Source organism: Microtus ochrogaster, chromosome 5 (genome assembly GCF_000317375.1).
Source record: "Microtus ochrogaster isolate Prairie Vole_2 chromosome 5, MicOch1.0, whole genome shotgun sequence".
NCBI lineage: Eukaryota > Metazoa > Chordata > Mammalia > Rodentia > Cricetidae > Microtus > Microtus ochrogaster.
Genome location: NC_022012.1, coordinates 20,073,846 through 20,087,350, shown reverse-complemented (window position 1 = coordinate 20,087,350; position 13,505 = coordinate 20,073,846).

Genomic DNA, 13,505 nt, shown 5'->3' with positions numbered 1-13,505 from the left:
CGGTCTCTCTGAATATGGTGGACAATGAGGGTTGCTGAGAAGCCAAGGACAATGGCACTGGGTTTTGATCCTACTTCTTGTTCTGGCTTTGTGGGGGCCTAGCCAGTTTGGATGTTCACCTTCCTAGACTAGGATGGAGGGGGAAGGACTTTGGACTTTCCACAGGGCAGGGAACCCTGACTGCTCTTCAGACTTGAGAGGGAGGGGGAGAGGAGTGGGGGGAGGGCGGGAGGAGTGGGAGGCTGGGAGGAGGCGGAAATTTATTTTTCCTCAATTAAAAATAAATAAATAAATAAAAATATATAAGGCAGGGATTATGTGTACAGAAGGCTATCTTTTCCAAAAAATACATATATTAAAAACTCAAGAGTTTGAAAACGATGGACCACATATAGTCATAGTTTCCTAGAACAGGCAGAAAATAAACTAGGGAAGGATTGATGACAGCTCTCAGGATAGAGGAGTGATGTTCCAGAAGTTCTAGATTTAATAGCATGTGAAACAGGAAACTTTCAATGCCAGAGAGAAGGACTAGAGTCTGTCCCAGAGCAGCAGTTTGGTTTGGGGAGCTCCCTAGCCTTAGTGAAAGGGAGAACCAAGAAGAGGTGGCAGGAGCCATGGTTTAAGACAGCGAGTCTCAGATATTCTGCACTGTACTTTCACTAACCGATACCTCACAAACCAGAAAATAGGAGGTATCAGACACAAATTGGTTTGACAGAACTGGCAGAGAGAATAGAGACACCAGGGAAATGATCTCTTCCTGTCACTCAACTGGAGTAGTTGTAGGATGACCTTTTAGAAATAAACTTGCTGAGTTGGTAGCTTGACAACCCTGGAACTGCTACTGACCTCACTATCAGGAATCTCAGAGAAAATATCACAAGACTGTGTGCTGAAGCCTGGACAGCTGAATATCTCTAGACTAGGGAAAGACATTAATCACAGCCATGCAGTATTCAGCAAGGGAGAGATAAGGATGGAGCCAGAATATGAGGGGCCCAAGTAGTATTCTAGACATTGAGAAGACACACACATTGGAAAGGACTACATAGACACTGGGGAGGACCACACAGACATTGTGGAGGACTACACAGACATTGGGAAGGTCTACATAGGGGTGAAACCAATATTCAGAGCCTGGGCTATAAAGTGGGATCAGCACCTGTGACCACTACCTGTTCAGCAGAAGATCCCTAATTTGTAATAAGACACCTTCAGGTTTGATCAGCATCTCTGTATCTGTGGCTCAACCTGTGAAAGACCATTTACTTATTAGACCAACACCTATAGGTCAATCCCCTAAAAAGACAGTTCAAAGTCAAAAACAGCATAATAGCACAGTATGTGTAACTTGATCCCTAAAGGACTACAGAGATGTATGACCAAAATCCAAAAACCATCTACACAAATAAACATCAGGGACATGAGAGACATCTAAAAACATGGTAAGGAATGTCAAGAGACTCAAGACTGTTAGGCATCCAAACAGAAAGCTAGACATACAATATTCATACTCTATATCACCATCCAGCTCTCTCTTTTTTTTACATTTATGCCTCCTTTATTTAATGCCTGATGTCAATTTATATAGTAGGCAATCTATTTACTCTGTTATTGAACTCTTTCTCTCTTCTCTATCATTTCATTCCAACTTTTATCCCTACAGGATAATGCCTAATATAATTCTCATAATGCCAAATATAGTTACTTCCACTTTAAAAGTTTCCTTAATCTTTAATATTCCTAATATTGTATAAAGGTCCAAATCATGTCTAAGAGCCCAATATAATAAAAACAAGTATAATTTTAAATAAAAAATACTCCAACATACCATGACACACAATAACACTTTAGTGAAAAAAATAGAAGGAATGGGAATATGACAAAAAATGATTGGGTCAAAGCAAGACTGAAACCTACCAAGGCACATAATCAAATTCTGAAGAAGCATGTCTGGCATCTTGTATTCATGATGGAACCATCTAGTCTCAAATGTCTTATATTGCCTTGCCTCTCAACCTCAGCTGGCTGGAGAGCATTGTCTTTTTGGCCAATCCCAATCTGCCTGAAACTTTCCTAAGTAGACACTCCACTGTTCTGGTGTCTTCAGTAACCTGGGGTCTTATTGCAACTTGGCCTTCTGTTTTCAAGACTCATATATAGTAGCCTCTTGGGACTTTTACTTTTTTGCAGGAGTTCCAACTCTGCTCCTCATTCCTTAGTTTCAGAAACTCTCTGAAGTCAAAGGCCTAGAGCAAGATACCCTCAGTCCTGCATCTTTAATGACCATATATATGATGCACAGAGTCCTGCGTCTGTTTTAGGATGAAGGCCAGTCCATAGTGTGGAGGCCAGTCCCCTTGGAGCATAGCTGTATAAATATATACCTACATGGCTGAATCTGTCAAAGTCATTTTGTACGCTGATGGAGGAGGGTCATCTGTGTATGTGTTACTTTCATTGGTTAATAAAGAAACTGCCTTGGCCCTTTGATAGGACAGAAAATTAGGTAGGCAGAGTAAACAGAACAGGATCCTGGGAGGAAGAAGGCAGTGAGGCAGTCATGATGAAGCTCTAGACCAAGATGGACATAGATTAGAATCTTTCCTGTAAGCCACCACCTCGTGGTGTTACACAGATTATTAGAAATGGGTTAATCAAGATGTGAGAGTTAGCCAGTAAGAGGCTAGAGCTAATGGGCCAGGCAGTGTTTAAAAGAATACAATTTGTGTGTTGTTATTTCTGGGGCTAAGCTAGCCATGTGGGAGCCAGGCAGGACAAAAAGCAGGCCTGCCCACTCGCTACTTCACTACAGTAGGCAGTAACTTTGGGGTAAGGAACTTATTCTGTATTCTTACTGCAGGCTTTCTTCTTTGTGAAAATGTAAATTGAAACCTTTGGTGAGTGGAGTCTTGCCTTCTGATAAGCTTTCCTATTGTCCCAATGAAAATTAGCTTTCTGTTTAGAGATTAGAGATGCTTTCCTGTCTAGTTTCTCTTTATTTCCTTCTGAAAATCCAGGTTGCCAAACTCCCACCAAAATGGCCCATTCTACACTGTTCATTGACCTCCTGTTCTTTGCCAGCTGAAGTTCTGAATCCTTTCTCATAAAGAGATGGAAAGCAAATGGTTCTTCAGTCTCAGTGTCAGTCTTCTGCCTTAGTTCTTTTGTTGCTTTAGCCAAACACCTGATGGAAGTCACGGAATGGAGAAAGGTTTCAGTCTGCCATGGCAGGGGAGTCATGGAAACAGAAGCTTGATACCCAAGGTCACATTGACTCAGGATGCCAAGAAGAAAAGGGCAATGAATGCTAGTCTGAGACTCCTTTCTCCTTTTCTATGCAGTGGAGAGCCCCAGCTCACGAATGGTATCACACACAGTTAAATTGAGTCTCCCAACGTCAATTCACCTGATCAAGATAATGTCTCATAGGTGTGCCCAGAGGCTTTTTTTGTGAATGATCTAGAGTCTGTCGTGTAGAGAATCAGCACTCACTATTGCACTTGCCTTAAGGAAATACGTGGGCCAGGTTTGGAGGATCTCTGTATCTGAGTCTACCAAGAACTGAAACTGACTTTAGTTACCCGATTTCATTTCTTAGTCCCACCTCCCCCCATCTCCTTTAATTCATTCATTATCCTAAACTTCCTCATCACTCATCTCCTAATTATTCCCCATCCATTCATTTTTTTTACCTCTTTTCTATCAAGGCAATAATAATTACTTATCATACTATGTTATTTCTCCTTGCCACTCATATCTACAGTAACTAATAGATTAATGGACATACTATTTCCCAACTTCCTTTACTTTCTAAAATGATGGTCACCTAAGGTGGCTAACCCTTTTAGTTCCAGGACTTGGGAAACAGAAGAAGGAGGATCTCTGAGTTTCAGGCCAGTCTTGTCTACAGAGGAAATTCCAAGATAGTCAGGGCTACACACAAAAGCCATGTCTTGAAAAATCAAGGGGAGGTGGGTAATAATTTTTATTTCTGTTTTTGACTATTGCTTTATATTTCATAGAGAACCTATCTTTTTGGTAGTCATTGTTTTTGCACAGAGTATTTATCCTGGGGATCAAGACTAGTGCCCAGAACACCAATATAGCAAAGGAAAACAATGCCTCAAGGATATTACAAATTATCTCTGGGATATTGCAAACACTTCTACTTAAAGGCTAAAAATGACTTCCAAAACTTTTTCAATAACCTAACCGCATATATGAAAGCTCAAAAACATAAAAGCATGAAAAACCGAGGTAATAAGACAGCTCCAGAAAGCACTAATCCCAGAGGAATTAACTTAATCCCAGTGGAATTAAGTTAAATCCCAGACAAAAAATTCAAAATAGGGACTACAAATATGTTCAAAGAATCAAGAAGATATAAATAAACTCCAAAATGAATTCCAAGAGAATACAAACAGTTGATTTTAAAAAAGAATCTTAATGCAAGATATGAATTTGGAATAAAATAAATAGAAATACTAAAGCAAAGTAAAAATATAATCCTGGGAATGAAAAGTTCAATAATCTAATCTAAATAAAATGCTCCATAGAAAGCTTCACCCCATCAACTGGAGGAGGGAAATCAGGGCCTGAACAAAAAGATACAGAGACAAGAACATTCAGGAAGTGGTGGTGATAAATTAAGTTTGGTTCTTTTTAATATTCTTTTTCTTAATTTCTTTATTAATTCATCAATTCATTTGTTTTTACCCCAACCCAGTCACAGTTTTCTCTCTATCTCCCCTCTCCTCCCAGTCTCTCCTTCAAACTTCTCCCCTCCCACCAGCTACTCCAGCTCCCTTCCCTTCAGAAAAGTGCAGGCCTATCATGTATATGAGTCAGCCATTGGATATCGAGTTATAGTAAGACTAGGCACCTCCTCTCCTATTAAGACTGGACTAGGCCACCCAGTAGGAAGAAAGGGTTCCAAGGGCATGAAGTAGAGTCAGAGACAACCCCTGCTCCCTCTACTAAGAGCCCCACAAAAGACCAAGCTACACAACTTCAATACAAGCACAGAGGGCCAAGGTAAGTACCACAGAAATTCCTTCATTGGCAGTTCAGTCTCTGTGAGCCCCTAGATCCCAGGTCAGCTGACTCGGTGTGTTTTACTATGGTATCCTTAAACCCTCTGGCACTCATAATCCTTTTACCCACTCTTTCACAGGATTTCATAAGGTCTGCCTAGTGTTTGGTTGTGGGTCTCTACATCTGCTTCCATCAGTAGCTAGGTGAAGCCTCTCCAATGATAACTGGGCTAAGCACCCATCTATGAGTGTTGCTGAATACCATTAGAAATCATTTCATTGACTATTTTTTCTTTTTCTTTTTTGCTTCTCATGTTTAGTTCTGTCTTAAGTATCTGAGATATCCAACCTCTGGGTTCTGGCCCTCCAGGGGTTGTTAGGGGAGGGTCTCATAGCATGAGTCTCAAGCTGAACTAGTCATTGGTTGATTACTCCCATAATTTCTATGCCACCTTTGTCCCAACATATCTTTTAGATAGGTCAAATTGTAGGACAGAGCTTATGTGGCTAGGGTGGTATCCTAATCCCTTTAGTGGAAATCTTGCCTGGTTACAGAAGACTGGTTCAGACTCCCTGTGTCCCCTATTGCTAGGAGCCTTAGCTAGGGTCACTCTCATAGATTCTTAAGAATATCAATTGCACTAGGTTTCTAGCTTATCCCAGAGATGCCCCTGATTCCAGTGGTCTTCCCAGCACTCTCTCCCTCCATCCTCTGCCCACCTACCTCCACACCCAGTTATTTACTTCCTAAAGGACGGAGTCTCCTAAAGGTTTCATAAACTGTCCCAAACACTGCCACTGTGTGGAGAGCAAGTGTTAAAATACATGCTTCTATGAGGGAGCATTTCTTGTTTAATGGCAGCATTCTATCTCTTGATCCCCATGGGCTCAAGGCAATATCAGGATGTAAAATGCATTCAGTCCAACTTCAAATGTCTCCATAACCTTTTAAACACTCAACTTTATTGAAAAGTCCAAGTCTCTTCTGAAATTCTATAAAAGCCATTAATTTAAAGGAAAAAATACTAAATACAGACAGAAGTATGGACAAAATGTATCATTGTGATAGATAGTGCTATCTACTTGACTGAATCTAGAATATCTTAAGACATGGGATTCTAGGCATGTATATGGGACATTGTCTTGATTATTTCAACCTATGTAGGAAGACAATCCTTTTTTAGAGACTGTAGTTTAATTACATTTTTCTCCTTTCCCCTTCCTCTCTGTAAACGCTCTCATATATTCCTTCTTGCTGTTTGTCAAATTCACAGCCTCTTTTCCCACTGACTGTTACTGCATGCTTATATGTATTTGCATGTGCATATATATTCTTATATACAAACTGTTGAGTACATATAATGTTATCTGTATATATGTTTTCAGAGCTAGCCAAGTGGAACTGGGTGATGAATTGGTATGCTCTTCCCTAGAGAGGATTCCTTCTTCTATTCCCAGATTTAATCAGTTGTCTATAGTTCTTTGTGTATGATTGAGTCATCACGAGCTTTTACTAAGCAGTTTGGCATGTTGATGGGTGTCCTCTTTGTTCAGCTAATATTAGGGCAGTCATGTTGGTGAGAATTTATGAATATAACCTCTGATGGTACTAAGGGACACAAACTCACAATAAAGTTCCCAATCCCCTGGTTCTTACAATCTTTCTACTCCTTATTCAGTGTTCTGAATCTATTGGGGATGAACTCTGCAGTCTGCATTTTGACTAGTTATGGTTTTCTGCAGTGGTCTCCATCTGGGGCAAAGAGAAGTTTCCTTAATGAAGAGTGAAGACTATACTTACCTGTGGATGCAAGGACAAATGTTTGTAGATTCTTGTTAGGGATCATACTGAATTGATAAATCACTGGTTGTAGATTCTCCTCCAATGAACTTTATTTCACTAGTGATAAGTAGTTAGCTAGGTTTCTGGAACCAGGAATGGTATCCCTCTTCTTGAGTGGTTCTTAAGTCCAATTAGAGAGCTGTTAGCTACTGCCACGGTATATGTAACACTACCACAATCTGTAGGATCTGCATGCAAAGTTGGTCATTGATGTGGTTCATCGGCATCATTGTTGTGGGTTGCCCTACCTCTTTAGGACCTTGCATGATACATTTTAGTACCATTAAAGCTAGTCCTTGTGGGGGAATCATTCATTTCAGTTCGTCTCTGGGGCCTTGTTTCTGAAGTGCACAGTTTCTTCAGCAAAATGAACTTACCTTACATCTCTGGTTGTAATGATGGGAAACAGAAATAGCCTCATGACTGAGAGTTTCTTCAACAACCCTATCCAACAATTCAAAAGAGGGATTCACATGTCTGGTATGGGTGTTCTCATTAGGTGGTCTTTGGCTCTTTACTGGCTTACTTCCTCTGGCTTGCTCAGCCTGTTTTGTACAAAGCCTAGAACACCAGTCCAGGGAAGGAACTACCCACAATGGTCTAGGCCTCTCCTTATCAATCTTTAATTAAGAAAATGCCTAGCAGACAGATCTTATGGAGGTATTTTCTTAATTGAGGTTCTCTCTTCTTAGTTAACTCTACTATGTTTTTCAATTTGACATAAAACTAACCAGCACATGTATGTTCATATTATGCCTACCTTTTGATTATAACTGTTTTTCATATAGTATTCTCCTTTCATATATTACCTTAATCTGAGCCTGATACCCCAGCTACCAATCTAGAAAAATACCTACCTCAGCCTTCTTTCAACCTAGTATCTTTTAAACACTGCAAAATAAATGCGTGATTTTAAAAAAAACCAACCAAAGTACAAAAATCTCTATCAATATATAAAAGCAGCTATGGCAGCAAGAGTCCTCTCATTCCAGAGTAATGGCCTCCAATGAGAATGAGTTTGATTAAATCTAAGACAAATAAAACAACAGAATTATTTTAAGTCTGTTCAAGGAATTCAGAGAAGAAAAAGTATCTGAATTAATTCCAAAAGTACTCAAACAATTAAATTAAATGAGGATGCCAATACAGAAGATAAATATAAATCAAATTAAGTGGTAGCAATGCTCGGAGACGGCATGAAATACTGGAAATGAAAAATTCACTAAGGCGAGAGCTGGGGGTGGCTTACTGGTTAATAATACTGGTTTCTCCTGTGGAAAACCTAGGCTCAGTTCACAGCATATGCATGGTGGCTCACAATAGTCTGTAATAGAGGAGTTCAATACCTCTACATGTGCCATGCACACAAATAATGCATATATACATATATATGTATATAAAATATTCATTATCTAAGTTATGGTTTCTATTGCTATGAAAAGATACCATTGCCATGGGAACCCTTATAAAGGAAAATATTTAATTAGTGCTGGCTTACAGTTTCAAAGGTTTAGTCCATTATAGTCATGGAGGAAAGCAAGGCAACATGAGGTAGACATGATGCTGGAGAGGTAGCTGAGAGTTCTACATCTTGTTCTACAAGCTACAGGAAATGAACTGTGTTCCACACTGGGCATAGTGTGAACATATAAGACTTCAAAGTCCACCCTCACAACTTTCTCCAACAAGGTTGCACCTACTCCAACTAGGCCATACCTATTACAATAAGGCCACACCTCCTAATAGTGACACTTTCTATAGGCCAAACATTCAAATACATGAGTCTAAGACTGCAATATCTATTCAAACATTATTACACAAAAAAATCAAATAAATATATTTTTATTTTTATCCCCTTAATCTCCTTTTGTCATCTTACTGTTCTAGCTAGAACATCAAGTATTATATTGAATAGATATGGAGAGAGTGGACAACCTTTAAAAGAAAAAATAATCCAATAAAAATGGGTACAGACCTAAACAGAGACCTCTCAACAGATGAATCTAAAATGGCTGAAAGACACTTCAGCAAATGCTCAGCATCCTTAGCCATCAGAGAAAAGCAAATCAAAACAACTCTGGGATTCCATCTTACACCTGTAAAACTGGCCAAGATCAAAAACACTGATGACAATTTATGCTGAAGATGTTGTGGGGTAAATGGAACACTCCTTCATTGCTGGTGGGAGTGCAAACTGGTACATCCCCTTTGGATATCAGCATGGTGATTTCTCAGAAAATTAGGAAATAACCTTCCTCAAGACCCAGCAATATAACTTTTGGGTATATACCCAAAGAATGCTCAATCATACCACAAGAACATGTGCTCATATATATCATAGCAGCATTATTTGTCATAGCCAGAACATAGAAATCTAATGACCCTCAACCAAAGAATGAATAAAGAAGATGTGGTACATTTACACACTGAAGTACTACACAGCAGAAAAAAAATAATTACATCTTGAAATTTGCAGGCAAATAGATGGATATAGAAAACATCATATGGAGTGAAGTGACCCAGACCCAGAAAGACAAATATAATATGTACTCACTCATAAGTGGCCTTTATACATAAAGCAAAGAAAAACCAGTCTATAATTCACAATCCCAGAGAATCTAGACAGCAAAGTGGACCCTAACAGAGACATATATGGATCAAATCTACATGGGAAGTAGAAAAAGATAAGAACTCCTGAGTAAATTGGGAGCATGGGGATCATGGAAGAGGGTAGAAGCCGAGGAGGGAGGAAGAGAGGGTATCGGAGAAAATATATATACCTCAATAAAAACAATTAAAAATGAACATATATATATATATATATTTATAACAGAAAATTTTTACTAAGACAAATAAAACATTGCATAAAAAATCTGGTCAATAGGATGGACCAAGGGAATGACAAATATTGGAGCATAAACATAAGGTAGAGTAACTGGTTCATTCAGAAAAGTGACTAACATAATGAATATGAAGTTCAAACAGATCATCCAAGTTTTATGGCATAGTATGAAAAACCCAAATATATGAACCATGGGCATAGAAGGCGAATAGTTTCGTGGTTATGAATTTATAATAATATCATATCAAAACATTTCCAAAATCTAGGGAAATAGATATCTATTTGTGGATAAGGGCCATTTTGAGCTAAATATATAGAAAGAGGAAGTATATTCAAATCTGTAAGAAATAAAAATTCCATAGAGAAGCAAGCCTTCCCTCTGCCTTTTCCCTATTAGAGCTCCTTTATTACTCCCTTCAGAGCACCTATATCAATGCCCTGCTTTGACAGTGAGAGCAGAGCCCACAATATTGTTTAATTCAATAGTCAAAAAGAGCAGCAGAAACATTTTTTTCCTACTTCATAGACTGTTTTTGTGTCTTTGTGGTACTTTAATTTTTTTTTTAAAGACTGTCTGTAGGATGCTAGTCTCTAGACATTACCTTCACGCTACCCTTCATCTTTTCAAGCACTCTCAGGTTTTCTGCTTTAAAAGCAGTTGTTTTTCTCTGCTTGCTGATAAGTGGAGCAGTTTGAAAAGGGGCTATTATACTTTGGTTGAAATATTTGTGCTAAAATGCTTTTCTGCTAATGAGTGTGGTAGTTATCGGATTTATTTTTCCTGCTATTGATCTTATCAAGGCATGGATGTTTAGAGTGTGGGACTGGTGTCATTAATTTCTTAGTATCTCAACAATAGCTATGGCCTTTAATGACCTGAATAAGGTTTTTTTTCCCTTCTCTTCTCTTTCAGTAAGCCCAGTAATGTTCTAACTGCAAAAATGGAGATTTGTCTTCATGGTTCAATACCCTTAAATAAAATCTGAAGTAGGAGTGTTCTCTTAGATATATAAAAAAAGCAAAGAGGAATTTACGGAACCGTGTGTTTAGTGACAATTGATGTAGGTCATTAAATGTGTTGCCATTGAGCATTTAACAACACATGAAAGAATTTCTGGACAGTGCTTTAAAAATAGCATCGTTATACTATTGCTAATCTTTTGGCAAATATTCCAGATTTGCTTATACTCTGTGTCTTCAAAAATTTGGGATGAGAAAAACTGATAGGCAAATGTCTCTTTATCTTGAGGAACTAGGAGTATAAATTGTTATTACAAATATCACTGTGACCTCTACCACTTCAGGACTGGATTTCGCTAGATCCTTTTGAGGCAGTGGCTTTGACAGGCTGATAACTTCCAATCTCAGAAACATGGGAAACACTCATGTTCTATTAACACTGCCCCATCGCCAATACTTTGAAAGTTTCACACTGTCAGTAGTTACCAGAGGCTCGGGAAATGTTCTCATTAGACTTTACGACAAGGTACAGGAGCTGAGTTGTCTCTCATTTGACTTTAAAGGGAAGTTTGATTCACCCTATTTATCCTTCAGGGTAAATTTATTATTATTTCCAAAAAAGCAAAATAAAAAAGTATTTTGCAAGATGTTTGTGCACATATATTTGAAAATGTGAAAGTACACAGTAAAATAGACTTGAATCATTTTAATTGAATGTCAAGAAAAATAAAAAAAAGAAATGATAAATAAATTTATAGAGTTCATGAGCCACTTTAGCATGGAAAATATCCCCTTCCCTCTCCCTTTCCTCCTTTATCTGACCTCATTTCCAGAAGCACAGACCCAGTCCCAGGCCCCTGGCCCCTGAAAAGGCAAGGATAAAAGAGGCATGGAGCCACCTACCTGGACACTCTGGTCCATGATGGTCATGGGCCAAGGGACTTGGGACAGGCCTGTAGATGTATAGATGACTGGAGTGAGGGGAAAATGTAGATAAGGAAGAAGTAACTTACCCAGTAAAACCTGCATCTCCTGGTCCAATCAAACAGCTCATGCACCAACTTTACTAGATCTAGTGACATGGTTCATGCCCTGGCCTAATTTAAGTCTGTCCATGGTCTCACATCACACATACATAACCAAAGAACAAATTCCTCATACCCAGGTCATATCTCAAAAACAAAATGGCAAACATATCTCACACACATTAAAACTACTAGTCCCATAGAAATGTTATCTAATAAGAATTACATAGGTGAACCACCCGGGCACACAATTTAAAAGAACAGTCATGCAATTTATCAAAGAAACTGGAAAGTGCAAACAAGAGAACAATTTGATGAGTTTCAGAACACAAAAGCAAGCCAAAGCTGATGTATTTTACATTAAGTTGGAAAATTTGTTAAAAAGATGAATTTTTTATTTATTCAAACTACCAAAGTTAAACTAAGAAGATATCAACAACCTAAACAGACCCACATAAAATGAGGAGATTGAACCTTAAAAGAAAAAAAAGATATAAAAAAATAACAGAGTCATAGGCCAGATGAAGTCACAGCAGAGTTATACCAGACTTTCAAGAAATATCTATAGTTAATCCTTCTTAAACCATTCAAAAAAAAACCCAAACAGTTCTTTATGTATTGTTGAGGCTTTATGAGCTTTCTTCCACCCATATTACCATATTTATCAGTAACATACGTGTGCTCAAATTATAATTAGGCAGTCATGTTGGTTAGACTCTATGGGTATAGAGTCTGTCATTCCTAAAATATACAGTGTCACAGCAAACTCCCTGTGTCTCTGGGGTTTAAATTTTTCTCTGCCATCTTCCACAGTGATACCTGAGCTCAGTTTAAAGAGTTGTGCTGTGGATGTCAGTTGGGAACATTGGGACTGGGTTCCACAATTGTGTTTTAATTGGTTTTGGTTTCCTGAAATGGTCCCCAATGTCACAGAGAGAAGTTTCCCTGTTGAAAGGTAAAGACTACACTTATTTGTGGGTATAAGGACAGGTTTTATACATTTTGTTAGGGATTCTGTTAATATTATTTAGTAAATATTGGGTTGTAAATTCTCCTCCAGTAGCCGTAATTTACTAGCACTGATTAGTTAGATATGTTTCCCGTACCAGGCATAGTATCCTTCTTGTTGTGCAGGTCTTAAGCTACATGCAAGCAATGGTAAACTTCAAGGTATATATGCCCTTACTGAACCTGTAAGGTTATAAGAACTACAACTATCTGTGAATATACAGGCAACCGAGGAATACTGAGAGCAGGAGAAATAGTGTTCCCCAGGAAAGAGAACACCAGTTAACTTTCTAATATCAAACATTCAATCTTTAAGACATATACACTCAAGAAACATTATACAGTTTAAGGGCTTGTCTTTGAATATTTATGAATATATGTGTAATTACTTAGATGTATATAAGAACAATTAATTTCAAAATATGTTATGAATTTCAAAAAAAAGCAAAAATATTTTTTTGGGAGCCTAGCCGGTTTGGATGCTCGCCTTCCTAGACCTGGATGGAGGCGGGAGGACCTTGGACGGCCCACAGGGCAGGGAACCCTGACTGCTCTTTGGACTGGAGAGGGAAAGCGAGGGGAGTGGGGTGTGGGGAGTGGGGAGAGGGGGAGGGAAAAGGGAGGCAGGGAGGAGGCAGAAAATGTTAATTAAAAAAATTTTAATTAAAAAAATTTTAATTAAAAAATAAATATAAGCCGGGCAGTGGTGGTGCACGCCTTTAATCCCAGCACTCGGGAGGCAGAGGCAGGCGGATCTCTGTGAGTTCGAGACCAGCCTGGTCTACAAG